Source organism: Sciurus carolinensis, chromosome X, assembly GCF_902686445.1.
Source record: "Sciurus carolinensis chromosome X, mSciCar1.2, whole genome shotgun sequence".
Classification (NCBI taxonomy): domain Eukaryota; kingdom Metazoa; phylum Chordata; class Mammalia; order Rodentia; family Sciuridae; genus Sciurus; species Sciurus carolinensis.
The window spans coordinates 131,618,903-131,638,959 of NC_062232.1; positions in this window are offsets into that span (position 1 = coordinate 131,618,903).

Sequence of the window (20,057 nt, forward strand, 5' to 3'; positions counted from 1 at the left end):
ATTGGTATTAGTTCTTCTTTAAAGGTCTGGTAGAACGTGACAGAGAATCCATCCAGGCCTGGGCTTTCCTTTGTTGGTACACTTTTGATGGCTACTCTGATTTCTTTACTTGAAATTGATTTGTTTAAATTTTCTATATTCTCCTGGTTCAATTTGGGTAGGTTACATGTCTCTAGGAATTTGTCAATGTTTTTGAGATTTTCTAGCTTTTTAGAGTATAAATATTCAAAATGGTTTCTGTTGATCCTCTGGATTTCAGTAGTATCTATGGTGATATTTACTTTTTCACCTAGGATTTTGATAATTTGAGTTTTTCCCTCTTTCTTTTGATTAGCTTAACTAAGGGTTTATCAATTTTGTTTATCCTTGCAGAAACCAACTCTTTGTTTCATTGATCTTTTGTATTGTTTTAAAATCTCAATTTCATTGATTTCAGCTCTAATTGTAATTATTTTCAGTCTTCTAGTGATTTTCATATTGGTTTGTTCTTTTTCTTCTAGGTCCTTCAGATTATTTATGGTATCTTTCTATTCTTTTGATGTCTGAGCTAAATGCTATGAGATTTCCTCTTAGAACTGCCTTCATACTGTCTCAGAGATTTTGATATGTTGTATCACTATTCTCATCTACTTCTAAGAATTTCCTAATTTTTCTCCTGATTTCTTTGGTTATTAATTCATTATTTAAAAGTGTTTTACTTAATCTTCAAGTGTTAGAGTGATTTCTGGTTTCTATCTTATCATTGATTTCTAATTTCATTCCATTATGATCTGATAGAATGCAAGATATTATCTCTTTTTTGTATTTGCTAAGATTTGCTTTATGGCCTAAAATATGGTCTATTTTAGAATATGTCCCACTGGGGAGATAGCTCAGTTGGTAGAGTGCTTGCTTTGCAAGCTCAAGGCCCTGGGTTCAATCCCCAGCACTGCAAAAAAAAAATTAGAATATGTTCCATGTACTGCTGAGAAGACAGTGAATTCAACCATTGATGGATGAAATGTTCCATAGATGTCTGTTAGGTTCATATTATTAATTGTGTTTTTTAGCTCTGTAGCATCTACTTAGTTTTTGTTTGCTCTATCCAATGACTCTTCATACTTTCTTTGGAACCAATTTTAACATATTACTGGTTCCCTCCTTAATTAATAAGCTAAATAGAGTCTTTGACACATATTTATTTTATATTTGTAGACTTCACATTTTACTGTCTTACACATTAACAACCATAAGACAAAAAATTCTATTAGCATTATTTTTCTCTCAGCACTATCATATTTACATTGTAAATTGAACATTTTACCTATATAAAAGGACATAATTAAGCCTCCTTATTGTTTTCTTTGGTGTTTTTCTTTGATGTGTTCATTATGATCTTGCCTTTTAAAATAATTTTGTTTATTTTTATTCACTGGTTTTCCACTCTATAAACAAAAACCATGATTTTTATAAAGAATATAAACAATAAGGAAAGGTATTAGTTGATAAAGTTCTTCTTTTCTACCATTCTCATCTCCATACTAACACATTTCAAACATAGCCCCCTTCTTCATTATTTGCACAAATAGATTCATTCAATACATAATACTCTACAATTTGCTTTGTTCAAGTACTGCATCTTAGATAACTTTTGATACTAGCATATATGGCTCTACTCCATTCTTTTAAAGGACTAGTAATATTTCTTTGGATTAGTATATCATAAATAATTTAGCAATTAGACTATTTAGACCATTTAGACTATTTTTTAGTGTCTTTTCTTTGTTATAAGGGTCAGTGCTTCCATGAATATTATATACTCATTCAGTATATGTTTATTGCATATCTGTGATATATTTTATTCACAATGTGAAGTAACAGATGTTTTAAGCAGGTATGCAACATGTTCCTGTTTAGATTTTTAAGAGATCACTCTGGCTACTGTATGGAAAATAAATTGTAGAGAGGAAGGATCAGAGGTAGGATTAGTAGGATATTTTAGTAGCCTATGCTCTAGACTATGTGTAAATGGAACAGGAATATAGTGATCCAAGATCTATATTGAAGGCAGAGTTGACATGATTTGAAGCTGAATTTACTAAACATATATATAAATATATGTATATATATATATATATAAACCATTGTTCTATCTGGATTTTTTTTTCTTCTGGACAATTGTCTAGTCACTATTTGTTGCATAATTTATTTTCCTTTTACTAAATTGAACTACAGTTGCTCCTTGACTTACAATGGGGTTTATCCCAATCAACCCATTTTAATTTGAAAATATTATAATTTTAAAAATGCATTTAATACAGTTAACCTACTGAACATCATAGCTTAGCAACACATATGCTGTAGAGTAAAGTATCAGTACTTTACCCTCATGATCAGTTCTCTTGCTGACTGAGAACTGCAGCTCACTGCCACTGTTCAGCATTGTGAAAAAGTATTGTACCAAATATTGCTACCCTGGGAAAATATCAAAATTCAAAGTATTGTTTATGCTGACTGTAGTTCCCACAGTAAGCTCTGGTTTACAGACATGACTGATCATGGAGGTCATCACAGATGCCTGCTCTTGCTTCATACATTTATTTCTCAAAGTATTGGTGAATGCTGTGTCTTCTGGACCCTCGAGTGTTAGTGAACAGGTATTAAATGACAAATTCATTGTAATATTCCAATATCCCTTCTACATTAAACTCAGTCATGTCTGGTCTTTCTAATTTGTTCACTGGGGCCACCTTTTTGTCTATATTTCAACCAAGAAATCAAGCCAGTTGTTAGAACTCTTCCTAATCCCTTGAGTTGCAATATTAAATGCAGAATCTGTTTGGTTAGCCCTTATCAATAAATATGGCCAGATTCAACTTTATGTTCCCTACACCATTATCTCAAAATTTTAATATCCATTCCAATACATGTTCCCTGAATTTCTGCCTGTATAAATTAGAAAACTTTAGTTCTTTTGGAGTATAGCACCCCTCCTCCTAAGTCACACTTTTCACCTCACCTCAAGAGACCCGTTGGGACTTAAATACAGTTAGAGGTCTAAAAACAAAGGGAGGAGACAGGGATGGTTTCTGAGGAGAATTAACATTGTCATGCATGCCAACTGCCTCAGAGAAGGTCATGAAAATTCCCCCAGGTAATACAGAGTTAATGCCCTCAGACAGAATGGAGAGGCTACTTCTACTGGCAAACAAAACTCAATAGTATATCAGGGCTGAATGTTCTCAACTTTATCAGAATCTTCTCCCTGGTACCCATTCCAAGTTATAGGATCCCATTCTTTTTTGATCAATACCCTTACATTTTAAAACATTTTAAAAAATTTTTAATTGTTAATAATTTTACATATTTATGGGGTACAGTGTGAAATTTCAATGCATGTATAGAATGTGTAATGATAAAATAATGGTAATTGATATAACCATCACCTCAAACATTTAATATTTTTTGTGTTGCAAGCATTCAAAATTATCTCTAGTAGTTATTTTGAAATATGCAGTTAATTCCTGTCCTCTATAATTATACTACTATGCTATAGAACATTAGAAGTTATTCTTCCTATCCAACTGCAACTCTGTATTGTTAACCATCCTCTCTCCATCCTCCCTTCCCCCAGCTCTTCTCAGCCTATAGTAACCACTATTGTACTTCCTATCTCTATGAGATCAGCTCTTTTGCACCCACGTGTTAGCAAAATATACAATATTTGTCTTTCCACGCCCAACTTGTTTCACTTACAATAATATCTTCCAGTTCTACTCATGTTGCAACAAATGATTAGATTTCATTCTTTTTATGGATAAGTACTATTCCATTGTGTATATGACCACATTTTCTTTATCCATTCATCTGTCAATGGATACCTGGATTGATGTCATATATTGATATTGTGAACAGTAATGCAGTCAACATGGGACTGCTAATATCTCTTTGATAGACTGATTTCATTTCCTTTGGGTATATACCTAGTAGTGGAATATATGGATCATATGGTAGCTATATTCCTATTTTTTAGGAATATCCATATTGTTCTCCATAATGGCTGTACTAATTTACATTCACATCAACAGTGTACAAGGGTTCCCTTTTCTCTACATCCTCACCAATATGTGTTATCTTTAGTCTTTTTGACTATTCTTACTTGTGACCATTCTTACTTGTGTAAAGTGATATCTCATTGTGATTTTGATTTTAATTTCCTCAGTGATTAGTGATGTTGAGCATTTTTTAAACATACCTGTTGGTAATTTGTATGTTTTCCTTTGAGAAATGTCTATTTGGATCTATTGCCCATTTTTAATTTTTAAACATGTTGTTCAGTTTTCTCTATTTATTTTGGTACTAGGAATTTAACCCAGGGATGCTTAACCACTGAGTCAGCACTTTTTATTTATTTATTTATATTTATTTTAAGACAGTGTCCCTCTAAGTTGCCTAGGGTCTTGCTAAATTGCTGAGACTGGCTTTGAACTAGCAATCCTCCTGCCTCAGCCTTCTGAGCTGCTGGGATTACAGGCATGCACCACCATGCCTGGCTTATTTATTTACTTTTGCTATTGACTTTTGGGAGTTCCTTATGTATTCTGGATATTAGACCCTTGTCATATGTATGGAGTGCCAATATTTTGTCCTATTCTGTAGGTGGTTTCTGCACTCTGTTATTTTCTTTGCTGTGTAGAAACTTTTCAGTTTGATGTGATACCATTTATTTGTTTTGGTCTCTGTTTCCTGTGCTTTTGGAGTCTTGTTCAAAAAAAGAAAAAAAAGACTTGCCCATTCCAATGTCCTAAAGCATTTCTCCTGTGTTTCTTCTAGTAGTTTCACAATTTCAGGTCTTACATTACATTTAAGTCTTTTTAAAAATTTTTTTCTAATTAATTATACATGACAGTAGAATGCATTCTTTAATCCATTTGGAGTTGATCTTTGTTACTGGTGAGAGATAAGGGGTTAGCTTCATTTTTCTGTATGTGGATGTACAATTTTCCAAACACCATTTATTTAAAAAGACTGTCCTTCATTGCATGTTCTTAGCATATGTTCAAAAGTCAATTGGTGGTAGACACATGGCTTTTTTCCCAGGGTCTCTATTCTATTTGCTATGTGTGTCTGTCTTTATGTCAATACCATGCTCTTTTGATTACTACAGCTTTATAGAATTTTCTGAAGTCAGGTAGTATAATGCTTCCTTCTTTACTCTTTTTGCTCAAAATTGCCTTGGCTTTTGTGTGTGTGTGTGTGTTTACATAAAAAAATTAGATTTTTTTCTAGTTCTATGAAGAATGTCATTGTTGTTTTATAAGGGATCACATTGAATCTGTAGAAAACATTGGATAGCATGGACATTTTGACTACATTGATTCTTTGAATCCATGACCATGAAAAGTCCACTTTTTTGTGTCTTCCTTAATTTCATTCATCAATGTTTTATAATTTTCATGGAAGCAATCTTCCTTCTCTCTAGTTAAATTTATTCCTAGGAATTTTTGTAGCTATTGTAAATAGGATTGCTTTCTTGATTTCTATCCCAGATAATTCTCTATTGGCATATAGCAGTGGTACTGAGTTTTGTATGTTCATTTTGTATCCTTTGACTTTGTTGAATTTTATTTGTTCGAATATTTTTTGGTATAATTTTGGAGATTTTTCTATGTATAAGATTATGTCATCTGAAAATAGCAACAATTTAATTTCCCCTTTTGCATGCCATTTATTTCCTTCTCTTGTCTAATTGTGCTCACTAGGACTTGTATCACTGTGTTTAATAAAAGAGATCAAAGTGAGCTTTCTTATCTTCTTACACATCTTAGAGCTTTTACCCATTCAATATAATGTTTTTGTTGGGTTATTATAAATGACCTTTATTATGTTGAGGTAAATTCCTTGTGTACCAAATTTTTTCTGCATTTTTATCATGAATATATATTGAATTTTATTGAGAAGAAGACCATATTATTTTTGTCCTTAATTCTGTTAATGGTGTGTATCATGTGTATTGATTTGCATATATTGAGCAATCGTTACATCTGTGTGATGAATCCCACTTGATCAGGGTGAATAATCTTTTTAGTATATGCTTTGATATTTGCTTCTATGTTCATCAAGGATACCATTATATAGTCCTCTTTTGTTCTGTTATATCTGGTTTCGATATCAGGGTATTATTGGTCTCATAAAATATGTTTCTATGAATACACTTCTTTTCTATTTTGGGGAATAATGTAAGAAGAATTGGTTTAGTTATTTAAATGTTTGCTAGAGTTCAGAAGTGAAGCCATCTGGTCCTGTGCTTTTCTTTGATGGGAGGATTGTATTACTAATTCAATCTTGTTACTTGTATTGGTCTATTTGGGTTTTCTCCTTCTTCGTGTTTCAGTCTTGGTAAAATATATGTGTCCATTTATTCTATACTATCAAATGTGTTGGCGTATAGTTATTCATAATAATAGCTAATGACTTTTTGTATTTCTGTAGTGCCAGTTGTGATATTTCCTTTTTCATTTGTGGTTTTGAGTCTTATATCTCCTTTTCTAAGTTAGTCTGGCGATTTTATCTTTTCAAAGAAACAACTCTTTGTTTTGCTGATCTTTTTATTGCTTTTTCTAGTCTTCATTTTGTTTATTTCTGCTCTGTTCTTTATATTTATGTCCTTCTACTAATTTTGGGTTTAGTTCAGTCTTGCTTTTCTAGTTCCTTGAGATACAGTTTTAGTCATTTATCTGAGATCTTTCTGCCTTGTTATGTGTGTGCCAAAGTCTATAAACTTTATTCAATAATGTCTTGCTATATCCCATAGATTTTGTTTTGTCTATTTTGTATTTAGTATTTTGTTTTTTCTTGTTATTGATTTCTACCTTTTCTGTATTTGGTCAGGAAAGATACTTGATATTATTTCATTTTTAACAATTTATTGATAACTATTTCATTTTTAGTAATTTATTGATACTTATTTTGTGGCCTATTATATACTCCATCCTGGAGAATATCCCATGTGCTGATGAGAAAAAATATATATATCCAGGCATTTTTTTATTGTAAACAAATGGGGTACAACTTGTTTCTCTGTATATGAAGTAGAGGCATACCATTTGTGTAATCATACATTTACAGAGGGTAATGGTTGATTCAATCTGCTATTTTTTCCTTCTCCCCCCACCTCTCCCACCCCTCATTCCTCTATACAGTCCCTCCTTCCTCCATTCTTGCCTCCCTCCCACCCCCCATTATGTATCATTATCCACTATATCCAGGCATTTTTTGATGGAATATTCTGTAAATGCCTGTTGGGTCTATTTGGTTTAGGATACAATTTAACTCTAATATTACTTTTTTGATTTTCTGCCTAGATCATCTGTCCATTACTGAAATTGTTGTATTAATGTTCCCAGCTATTATTGTAGTGGAGCCTGTCTCTCCCTTTAGGTCTATTAATACTTGCTTTGTGTACTTGGCTTCTCCAATATTGGTCATATATACATATACATATGTATATGTATATATATACATATGTATATGTATATATACGTATGTATATATGAATTGCTCTTTCTTCTTACTGAATAAAGAACCCTTCATCATTATATAATGACCTTCCCTGTCTGTTTACTAATTTGATTTAAAGTCTATTTTGTCTGATATTAGTACGGCGACTCCTGCTTTCCTTTGGATTCCATTTGCATGCAATATTTGTTCCATCCATTCACTTTCAATCTGTTTGTCCTTAGAGGTGAATGACTTTCTTGTAAGTAACATATATTAGGGGCTTAATTTTAAAAATCCATTCAGGCACTCTTTTAAAAAATATTTTTATTAGTTGTTGATGAACCTTTATTTATTTTTATGTGGTGCTGAGAATCACACTGAGTGCCTCACAGATGCTAGGCAAGTGCTCTACTACTGAATCATAATCCCAGCCCCCAGGCACTCTTTTGTTTCAGTTGGAGAATTCAATCCATTTGCATTCAAGGGAATTATTGATAGGTAAATTATTACTACAGCCATTATGTAACTTTTCAAGTTTTGTTGTAGTTTCTTTCTTTACCCCCCCTCTCTCTTTTATAGTCTTTCTTGGTGGTTAAATGGATTATTCTAGTAGTTCATTTTGATTTCTTGCTTATTAATTTTGCTTTGTTTATTACAGGTTTTTCATTTGTGGTTACCATGAAGCTTACAAAAAATAGCATAATTATAGAGTACTAATTAAAAAAAAGAATAATAGAAAGGAGAGCAGTAGAGTAGAGGAAGGGATCAGGAGAAGGGAAGAGGGAAGGGAAAGAGGAAGTGCCCAAGAATGAGACTGATCATATTATGTTATGTGCATGTGTGTGTATGCCACAATGAATCCCACTTTTATGTATAATTATAATGTACCAATAAAATCCATTATGACATTTTTTATAACACTCTATTTTGAAATGATAGCAGCATAACCTGATTGTAAGGATAAGAATAGAAAAGAACAAGAGAAAATATAAGAAAACTCTCCAGTTACATTTGGTTACTACCCATTGTTATGGGGCACAACTTAAGAACAGACCGATTACCACTGAGAAGTCCAAATTTGAGAGTCCTTATTAAGCTGGTCAGCTGATTGTCTCACACAATGCCCCAAAAATTGGCTATTGGGAGAACAGCCCTGACCACAGGGTTGTAAGGGTTCTTAGACCAAAAGTCACATTAATCATAAGTGTCTGTTGCTATGATTTGAAATTACACATTAACATCATGAGATCATCGACAGAGGGGGAAGTGGGTCAAAATGACCCTTACCTAGGTACAAACTAAAGAATGGTTGCTAACATCCGTACAATCACTGTTCACGAGGTACATTGTTTAGGATCAATAGGAATCGAAAGAGAGCAATTCTTTACTACACAGGAGTTGCCATTGTATATTATTAAACATGTCACACCAAGTAACTGATGATGGGCACAGAGGCAGGGTGTTCCCATGGGAGAAGCTTATTTCCTACATCACATGGAGTCTCAGAGCAAAATGTAGTCTGTTTAGTCATTTCCCTTAGAGTCTGGCCTAGAACATTCTCATGGAGTCAGATCTGTCAGCCCATCACACCCATATTTTGGATTTTTGATAATCCATTTTACATCTTGCTATATTGCCTATTGCTTAGCATATTCATGTAGTTATTATTTTTATTATTTCATATTTTATTCTTCATACTAAAAATATTAATGGTTTATATACTATGCTTACAATATTAGAGCATTCTAAATTTGTTTCATTACTCTTACTAGGAAGTTTTCTACCTTCCTGTTATCTACTTACTCATTAATGTCTCTTTCTTTTAATTTGCAGAATTTCCTTTAGCATTTCATGTAGGATAGGTAAAGTAGAAATGTATTCTCTCAGCTTTTGTTTGTCTAGGAATATCTTTATCCCTCTTTCATCTCTAAAGGATAGCTCTGCTTTGTGCAGTGTTCTTGGTTGACCGTTATTTCCTCCTTTAATACTTTGAAAATCTCATGCTACTTCCATGTTGTCTTTAAGATTTATGTTGAGAAGTCTGCTGTCAGGCAATTTTGGACACCCTTATGTGTCATTTGTTTATCTTCTCTTGCAGCCTTGATAATATTTGCTTTATCTTTTACTTTTGAGAGCTTGATTATAAGATATCTTCAGGTGGACTTGGTTGATTTAAATTTGACTAGTGACCCTTGACCTTCTTGTACATGATGTGCAAAAGTTGTGCATTGTACAAAGCTTTGCTCTGCTTTGACAAAATACCTGAGATAAATAACATAAAGGGAGAAAAGATTTATTTTCATTCATGGTTTCAGAGCTTTCAACCCATGGTTCACTTGGCCCCCTCACTATGGCTTCTGGTTAGGCAAAATGCCATGGTAGGTAGCATGAGGCAGAGCAGAATTACATACCTGATGGCAGCTAAGAAGCAAAGAGAAAAAGAGACTGGAGACAAAATATAGTCCCCAAGGGCAAGCACCCAAGTACCCACTTCCTCTAACTAGGTCCTACCTCTCAAGTTTCCACCATTTCCCAATAATCCATTAAATTATGAATCCATCAAAGGTCCCACCTCTGAACACTGCTGCCATGGAGATCAAGACTTCAACACACAAACTTCAGGGTGATATTTCAGATTAAACCATAAGACCTGCATACTTGTATCCTTCTATAGGTTTGGGAGGCTTTCTGTTATCTCTTTCAATAAAACTTTCTAACCCTTTAGCATTTTCAAGTCCCTGTTGAATCCTAATAACCTGAATATTTGCCCTTTTAATGCTGCTCCAAAGTTGTCATAAGCTTTTTTTATTCCTTTTCATTCTTTTCTCTCCTCTGACTCTCTCTTTTCAAATAGCCTCCCTTCAGTTCACTAATTTTTTTAATTTGTTTGATCTATCATGATATTTATGCCTTTTATTGCACTTGTAATTACACTGAATGTATTTTCAGCTCAAGAATTTCTATTCCTTGACTTCATCTCTTTGTTTCTTTGCTAGAGTATTGAAACGTTTCTCTGTGTTTTCTTCAAGCTCATTGAATTTCCTTAAAATAGCTATTTTAAATTCTCTGAGAGTTCTTCCATACTGAATACTCTTTGATCAGTTTGTGGCATCTTATTTTGAATATTAGGTGAAATCATGATTTCCTGAATGCTCGTGATGCTCATTGGCATGTGACATTGTCTGGGTATTGAAGGATTAAGTATTTATTTTAGCTGTCCTAAGCTTTGTTTGTGCCTGTCTTTCCAGAAATTCTAAGCAGTCTGCCTATTTTCTCTGAGCCTGAGGTAACTTCTATGATTTCAGCACTAGATGGCACCAAAGTCCAACGTTGCAGGTAATGTGCTATTGAATTGTTGTCACTGTTTCAGTACCACAGGATGATTCCATCCTAGGCTTGTCTTAAATCCATAGTTAGTGTGTGGTTCCAAATGAACCAGGGGAACACCTGGAAAGAGCACTCCATCTCTTCAAGCCTCTCCCTGGGGCTGAGGTAAGCCCAGGTGCCTCATCCACAGTCACCAGCACTATAGGATTCTGCATAGCTCTGGGCAGAATGTCATGTCTGTGGCCACCAACACTGCCAAGCTGTGTCCTTCCTTAAGCCCACAACCCACCAAGATCAGTACAGCACTGGGGAAGGACTAAGGCTCACACTCCATGGAATTCCTACTTCTGAGTTGAATTAACAGCCTAAGAATACTGCAACCTGTCACAACTGATGCTTGTCAGAATAGAAGTCTAATAGGCTGGGGCTACATGTACTCTCCTGGAACCAGGGATGTTTCAGAGGCTCCACCTACATGTAGGTTTGGGAAAGGGGGCTATTAGGATCTGCCTAGTGTTAGGTTTCACCAGTTCAGCACTAATTTTCAGGGAAAAGTCCTGTGATTGCTACCCTGTCCTACTCCCTGGCAAAGTAAGTCTTGCTCCACATTATCCTTCCCAAGGTTAGGATAATGTTGGTGAATATAGTCCCTTAGCCACATAGTCTAATGGTTATCTGGGTCTCAGCAGTCTCATAGCCACAAGAACCTGCAGTCTCAGGTCATCAGCCCACACTACAGCTAATGATGATGCAGTACAAAACATGGGTCTATTCCCCTAGAGAACAGGTTTCTTCCTGTTGCCAGGGTAGGTCTAGAGCTCTATCAATGAGCACTGGCCTAAGGATAGCAATGCTTCCCAAGTTTGGGGAATGGGTGGTGCAGATAGTTCCTTAGCCACTATGGTGGACACTAAGCTAGGTCATATTATGGTTTAGATATAAGGTATCCCCCCAAACTAATTTGAGATGATACAAGAATTTTCAGAGGTGAAATATTGGATCATGAGGGGTATAATAAGTGGATTAATCTACTGATATGGATTAACTGAGTAGTAACTGTAGGCAGGTGGAATGTGGCTAGAGAAGATGGGTCACTGGAGGTATGGGGTCACTGGGGTTTATATTTTGTCCCTGGTGAGTGGAGCTCTCTCTGATTTTTGGTTGCCATGTCCTGAGTTTCTTTCCTCCACCATTCCCTTCAGCCAAAAAGGGTCTTGGAGGTATGGAGTTGGCCCAGAGCTACGGAATCGACCATCTATGGATTGAGACTTCTGAAACCATGAGCCAAAATAAACTTTTGTTACTCTAATTGTTTTTGTCAGATATTTTGGTCACACCTACACAAGTTACCCTGAGTCTCATGGACACAGGGACCTATACAGTTGTGGAGCATGGAAATATTCCCCAGGCATACTCCTAAGTCTCACAGTCTTACACAGTTCTGTGCCTGATGTTGGGACAGGACAAAGGCTCCATTTCTGGGTTCTGGTCTGTGTGGGATGCTTTTGTTTTCTACCTAGACTTGGTTTCACCATGGTGTACTTGGAACTGAGCTCTAAGACAGAGTCCTATTCTAGCTTTTGTGCCCACTCTGCTGCCTGAGGTTGGAGAATCGATTTCTTTGCTGCCTGGCTAGCAATTTTAATGTCTCAGTCTATGGATATTGACCTGGCAATAGAGGTCATGGTGCTCCATATAGTACTTGGTTTCAAGTCTAAGGCCTGAACTCAATTCTCTTTCTCTCTCCTCTAAGTGGGAGACTTCTTTTCTATGCAGCACTGTTTACAGTTGAAAGCGAAGTGACATAGACAACTCTTCCTTTCCTGCCTTCCTAAATGCATCTTTTCTTTTTGTTATACTGAAAACAACCACAGTGACCTTTCGCCTGGTTTCATTAGTCCTTCTGAATCTACTTTGGTGAATGAATAACTGTTCAACTTGTGTGTCTGTGGGAATATGATTTCCAGAAGATATTACTCAGCAGCCATCTTGCTTTGCCTCTCAAAAGACACACTCTTTGTCTTTGATTTTGATGTTTTAAAAATTGATTTGAAATTGCTCTTAATATATTACAGATATCAATCCTTTCTTATTTTGTGGTTTATTTCTCTAAACGGGTCACTTTTTTTCTTTTTAAAATGTTGCAAGTATAATTTACTTCCGACAAAATTCACAGATCTTAAGTATTCACTTCAATGACTTTTGTCAATTGTATATAACCATAGTAGACTGAAAAACTTCCCCTTCCCAAAGAAATACATGTCCTAATCTCTGTCACCCTTAAATGTTACTTCAGATAAGCAAATAAAAATTGTCTTTGAAGATAATTGTATCTTCAAGTCAAGGATCTTGAGATGGGAAGTTTATCTGGATTATCTGATTAGACCTAAATGCCATTGCAAGTTACTTATAAGAGCATAATAGAGGAATATTTGCACCTAGAAGCCAGTGTGAAGATGAGAGAGACTGCACTAATGCTGGCATTAGCCAAAGGAGCTTTAGTTACTGGAAACTGGAAGAGGTAAGGAATGGCTTCTCCTCTAGAGCCTTTGGAGGGTAGCTCTTTTTTCACCTCGATTTTTGTCCATCGAAACTGATTTCTTACTTATGTCTTTCAGAATGATAAACTTTTTAAGCAGTAGTAATTTGCAAAAGGAACAGGAAACTAATATATGTGGTCAACTGAGTTTTGTACAAAAGCTCAGTCAACTTGATAAAGTAAGGAAAATCTTTCTAATAAATAGTGCCGGAAAACTAGATATCCATATCCCATATCCATATGTGAAAAATCCCATAAACTCTCACTTCAATTATTTAAAAAATCAATCTAAAATCATAGACCTAAACATAATACCTATTACCATAATGGCTCTTCTAAGGAAAGGTAGGACAGTATATTTACAAACTTGAAATAGGCAAAGAAAGATATGTGAGGTATGCATGAAATTCTGGGTATAGTGCATCCTGGATAAAATTTCTCTCCATCTGTGTACCTATAAGACTAGAAAACAAGTTATCTGTTATCAAAATACAATAGTACGGCAAGCATAATTTAAAAATTAAGGGAATAACAAATTTGTGAAGGAAGAAAGGTGAAATTGGCAAGTGATTTCAAAATCCAGCAGAGGAAATTCAATTAGGCTTCAAGGCTGTAGAGCATGTCTCTATGTCTGGAGACTCCACTTTTTGCACCCACAAGTCTGCCCTGTGGGCCCGTGACTCTGTAGTATCCCTGGCTCTGCTCTCTGCTACCAGGGATAGGGCCTCTGCCTCTGTGCCTGCTGATGCCAAACTTAACACTGAACCTGAATCCTAATACTATCTTGAATTCTTTAATCCTAAAATTGAGCCTCTCTAGCCCAAGCCCCAATATTATCCTCAGTCAAAACTTCAAAGTGAACTCAAACCCTAAATTTAAAACCCCAGTAGAAGAAAAGATGGTAGATTGAGGAAAAGTGTACTTCCCAGCATTTCCTCAGTTCAAGATTTAAAAAGTATGAAGACTGCTCTTCAGTGAGATGGGTAACTAGGGAACTCACTGAAATTCAACAGAAAGAAACTATAGAGATACAAAGTCAGAAACTTTGAACATAATATAAGAAATAATACATTAGAGACATGACAGTTACTGGCAGGTGTAGCAGCCTCAGTTGCTGAGGGGATGGGGAGCATAGGCAGAGAGAGAGGAAAGAATTGTAAAAAAATTGACTTGGGAAAACCTGTGGAACAGAGAGGGAGGCTGATTTTAATAGACCTAGAGACAGTGGGGGAAGTTGTTGAATGAAGAGCAACAAAAATTACTCAGGTCAAAGATGGACACCCTGATGGAAACTAGGGTTATTGGCAACAGTGGTGGTAGGGCAGTGAGTAGAGACTGGAGACTGGAAATTCATAAAGGAAGTCACCAGTCTGACCCAGCAATCACCTATTGTGGGGTGTGTGCTCAGACCAGTGTGACTTTAACAGGGTGGTCCAGGCTCAGGATACAAGGAGAAAGGGTTGCTGACGTTCCATAAGAGCTATCATGGAGAAGCCAATAACAGACAGCACTTTCAGGCTGATCCTGGGTCATTCACATCCATAGTGGTGAATGTAAGACCTATGGAGATTGAGATTGCATACCCTAAAAGTGAAATTTATGGGAGCACCCTGAGACCCGGATGTCTAGTAGAGATCAGCATCTCCCCAGAAACAGGGGATATGGATCCAATCTCACATACCCACCGACAGAGTTCCAAAGATCAGCCATGACTAAATCCCAACTGTGCAAGTTCCAATTTAGAACTCTGCTCCATCCTCACTAAAGAAGTACGCTACTTGTCAGCACCTCTTAGCCTATCCCATCCTATACTGGGAGACAGGAAACTGAGAGCTACTACAACCAGATTTGACTCCTAGCCACAACGACTGGAAGCTTGGTGAGAAACCCAAAGACATTGGACTTCACAACCCCCAGCCTTTGACTAGGGATTACAGAGCCAAAAACGAAATACAAAGAATGAACATTCATTTCTGCCAATGCTTTGGATCACCTCCGCAGAAACGAGCTCTTTATTTCTCATTAATTGTTATTACCTCTTTCCCTATCCCCCGTCTTTCTTACTTTTTAAATTTTTGATTTAAAGAGTTTTTAAGTTTTTCATCTCATTTTTCACCTTTTTCCATTCTGTGTGATTGTGTGTATGCATGTGAGGGGTGTGTGTGTGTGTGTGTGTGTTTGTGTGTGTGTTCTCACTGGACAGTTAGGTTCAAATACATATCTACATGTATTCATATCACTTTACTTTCAATTTAATTGCTTTCTTCCTCACCTGTTTATTATTTAGTCTTGGTTTGACTTTGGTGGGGTAAAATTATATTTGGGTTTGAACTGTTTTTATCTTACACTTGCTTGTTTATACCTTGGTTTTTGTTCCTCTTATACTTTCTTCACTCTCTTACCCCACTTAATAGTCAAATTTTCCTGTTCCCTCTTCCTCTCTTTTGTTATTTTATTACTTTTAATTATCCTTAGTCCTCCCCTCCTTCTTTCTAGCCATCATCTGCTACCTAGCTCCTGCCTTTCCTCTGTTCACTTTTTAAATATTTCACACTTTCTCTTGCATTAATACCCTGTTTTCTCTTCACTTAAGAAATTTAATTCTGAGAGAATTACTTAGTTTATGTAATTCCCAGCCCATTTGTGTTGCTGTGATTATGAATACAGTGGTGGATCTAGTGGGCACCTGCTAATGTTAAATGCTGACCCTACCATTCCTCTACAGGTGGTAATTAGTGTTATAGATGTCAAGGTAGACACCAGACATTGATTTTAAGGCTATACATCTCTTGCTAACACTATTGATATTCTCGGCTCTCCCTTTCTCTTAGAGGGGCTGGAAAGTGATTGGGACACTTCAAGTTCACAGAGTAGAGATCTGCTGCTGAGCAACACTCAAAACTCAGTCAAGCAGCAGCAAATATCACCCCACACATGATCTAGACCCATGGAGCCTCAACAATACTTCAACACATGGAGTAGGGGAGAGAAAAATCCCAAACCAACAACCTGGCCCCAAGGAGGAACAACTAGAGAGGGACCACCTCTTGACATCTACTCACACATGAAAAACAGAGAGAAGCCTGAGAACAAAAAGGATAACTATACACAAAAGGACATGTGAATAAAAGAGGACATGGAATCCATCTCAACTGATGCACAAGTCCAAGACCTCTGAAAACATGCAGAAACAGGCAAACAAATCACCCCCCCAAATTCACAATCCCCCAATAAAGATCCCACAGATATGAAAGTGGATGAAATTCCAGAGAAAGATTATGAAAAACTAATTATTAAAATGCTCAATGAACTAAAAGAAGACCTAAAGATTGAATTAAGAGAATGAATACAGGAGGTGAAAGACTGTTTCAATAAAATAAGTTGATATATTGAAAAGAAACCAATCAGAACTCTGAGAAATGAAAGACACAATGAATCAAATTAAAAATTCACATGCAAGTATTACCAACACATTAGATTGCTTAGAAAAAAGAACATCAGACCTTGAAGACAGGCTATATGAATTTGAATACTTGTATATGATAAAGGGGTAAAAAGACCATGATCAGTGTTGAGGTCAGCTTTTTAAGCAACTAACTAAATGAAAATTGAGACAGAATTAAATACAACAAACAAACCAAAATGGTAGAAAAATAATATTAATAATAATGCCAAATATAAAAGATCCCTCAACTCCCCAATTAAAAGATACAGATTGGAGGAATGGATTAAAAAACAAATTCAGCTATATGCTATTTGCAAGAGACTTATCTTATAGGCAGAGACATCCATAGGCTGAGAGTAAAAGGATGGTAAAAAATTCAATTCTAAAGGAGTCTGAAAGCAAGCACTAGTAGCTATTCTCCTACCTGACAATTAAAAGACATTGAATGGCAGAGTGGATTAAAAAAAGAAGACCCAAGTATAGACTTTTTGCAAAAGATAGACCATGCAAATGAAGTCCAAAAACAAATATATATATATATATATATATATATATATATACACACACATATATATATATATATATATATATATCCATATTCCAAATGTCAGTGCACCTAAACACATTAAAATACCTCTTGACATTAAATCCCAGGCAGACTCAATACAGTAATACTGAATGACTTCAATACAACCCTATCACCAATAAATAAAGATATTTCTGGCCTAAATAGAATAAATAAGATGGATCTACTAGCTATCTATAGAATATTTCACCCCCAAACCACTGAATTTGGTTTCTTCTTAGCAGCTCATAGAACTTTTCTAAAACAGACCATATTCTAGGTTACGATACAAGTTTTAGCAAATTCCAAAACATCAATATAATCCCATGCATCCTATCAGATAATAATGAAATAAAACTAAAAATCAACAGCAAACAGAATAATAGAAACCACATAAAAATGTGGAGATTGAAAGATGCTCTTTTAAATGAAGAATGGACCACAGGGGAAATGAGAGAATAAATCAAGAAATTCTTAGATACAACATATCAAAATCTCAGGGACAGAATGAAGGTAGTTCTAATAAGAAAATTTATAGTATTGAGTGCCTACATTTAAAAAATAGATTCCAAATAAATAATCTAAGGCTCCACCTCAAGGTCTTAGAAAGGGAAGAACAAACAAATATCAAAATCAGTAGAAGACAGAAAATAATATGGGTTAGAGCCAAATTTAGTGACATTGATGATAAAAAATATAAAGGATCAATAAAACAAATAAGACAAAGAGGTGGTTCTTTAAAAATTAAATAAGATGAATAAACCCTTAGCCAAACTAACCAAAAGAAAGAGAAGACCCAATAAACAAAAATATAGATAAAAAGGAGATAAAATCACAGATACTTATGAAATCCAGAGGATCACTAGAAACTATTTCGAAACTTTAAACTCCAATGAACTGGAAAATCAAGAATGCATCGATAAATTTCTAGACACATATGACTGACCCAAACTGAACCAGGAAGATGTAGAAAACCTAAGCAGATCAATACCAAGTAATGAATGTGAAACACCAATTAAGCCTTCCAACAAAGAAAAGCCCAGAACCACATGAATTCTTAGCTGAGTTCTACCAAACCTTTAAGGAAGAAATAATGCCAGCCTTTCTCAAATTATTCAATGAAAGTGAAAGGGATGGAACACTCCCAAATACATTATATGAAGCCAGCATAATCCTGATACCATAGTCAGACAAAGATGCATTTAAGAAAGAAAACTATAGGCCAATATCCCTGATGAACATAAATGCAAAAAATCCTTTATTTTCAAACCACATTTAAAAACATAATCAAGTGGGTTGCATTCCGGGAATGCAAGATTGTTTTAACTTATGCAAATCAATAAATGTAATTTGCCATAAAAATAGAATTAAGGACAAGAATCCTACAGTCATCTCAATAGAAGCAGAAAAGATATTTGATAAAATACAGGGCCCATTCATGTTAAAAACATTAGAGGAACTAGAAACAGAAGGAATTCACCTCAACATTATAAAGGCTATATCTGACAAATTCAAATGCAACATCATACTGAACAGAGAAAAAGTGAAAGCATTTTCTCTAAAATGAGTAACAAGACAAGACAAAGATGTTCACTCTCACCATTCCTGTTCATTGGAATCCTTGAAACTGTAGCCAGAGCAATGAGACAGGAGAAAGAAGTTGAAGAGATACAAATAGGTGAAGATAAATTATGTCTGTTTGCTGATGACATGGTCCTAGATCTAGAAGATCCAAAAAACTCCACCAGAAGACTTCTACAGCTGATAAATGAATTCAGAAAGTAGCAGAAGGGCCACATTCATAAATCAACAGATTTCCTTTATGCCAAAAGTGATTAGACTGAGAAAGAAATCAGAAAAATTATTCCATTCACAATAACCTCAATAAAATAAAATGAAATACTTGGAAATTAATCTAACCAAGGAGGTGAAAGATCTCTCATTATAATACTCCTCAGATTAAAATTAAAATATTTAAAACTCCCAGAAAATAAAATTTTCTGGTTTACTACTAAAAAAAAAAGAAAATTATAGAATACTGAAGAAAGAAATTGAAGAAGACCTTAGAAGATGGAAGACTTTCCAATGCTTTTGGACAGGCACAATTAATATTGTAAAAATGATCTTATTATCAAAAGTGCTATACAGATTCAAAGCAATCCCCATCAAATACCAATGACATTCTTCACGGAAATAGAAAACACTGTCCTAAAATTCATTTGGAAGAATAAGAGAACCAGAGTAGCCAAAGCAACCCTGAACAAGAAAAGCAATGCTGGAGGTATCACAATACCTGATCCCAAATTATACTACAGAGCTATAGTATCAAAAACAGCATGATATTGGCATCAAAATAAACATGAAGACCAGTGTAACAGAGTAAAAGGCACAGAGACAAACTCACATTGATACAATTATCTGATAGTTGAGAAAGGCGACAAAAGTATATGTTGGAGGGGCTGTGGTTTTGGTTCAGTGGTAGAGCACTTGCTTCCACCTAAGCCACACCCCAAACTATTTATTATTTCAATACAACTTGCTAAAAAGATTATTTTTCTCTTTGGAATTGCTTTTGCACTTTTCCCAGATATCAATTGGCCATATTTTTGTGCATCTGTTTCTGGGATCTATTCTGTTGCTTTAATCTTTATGTCTGTATTTTCCAATATTAGTGTCTTGATGTAGCTTTAAGTCTTAAAGTT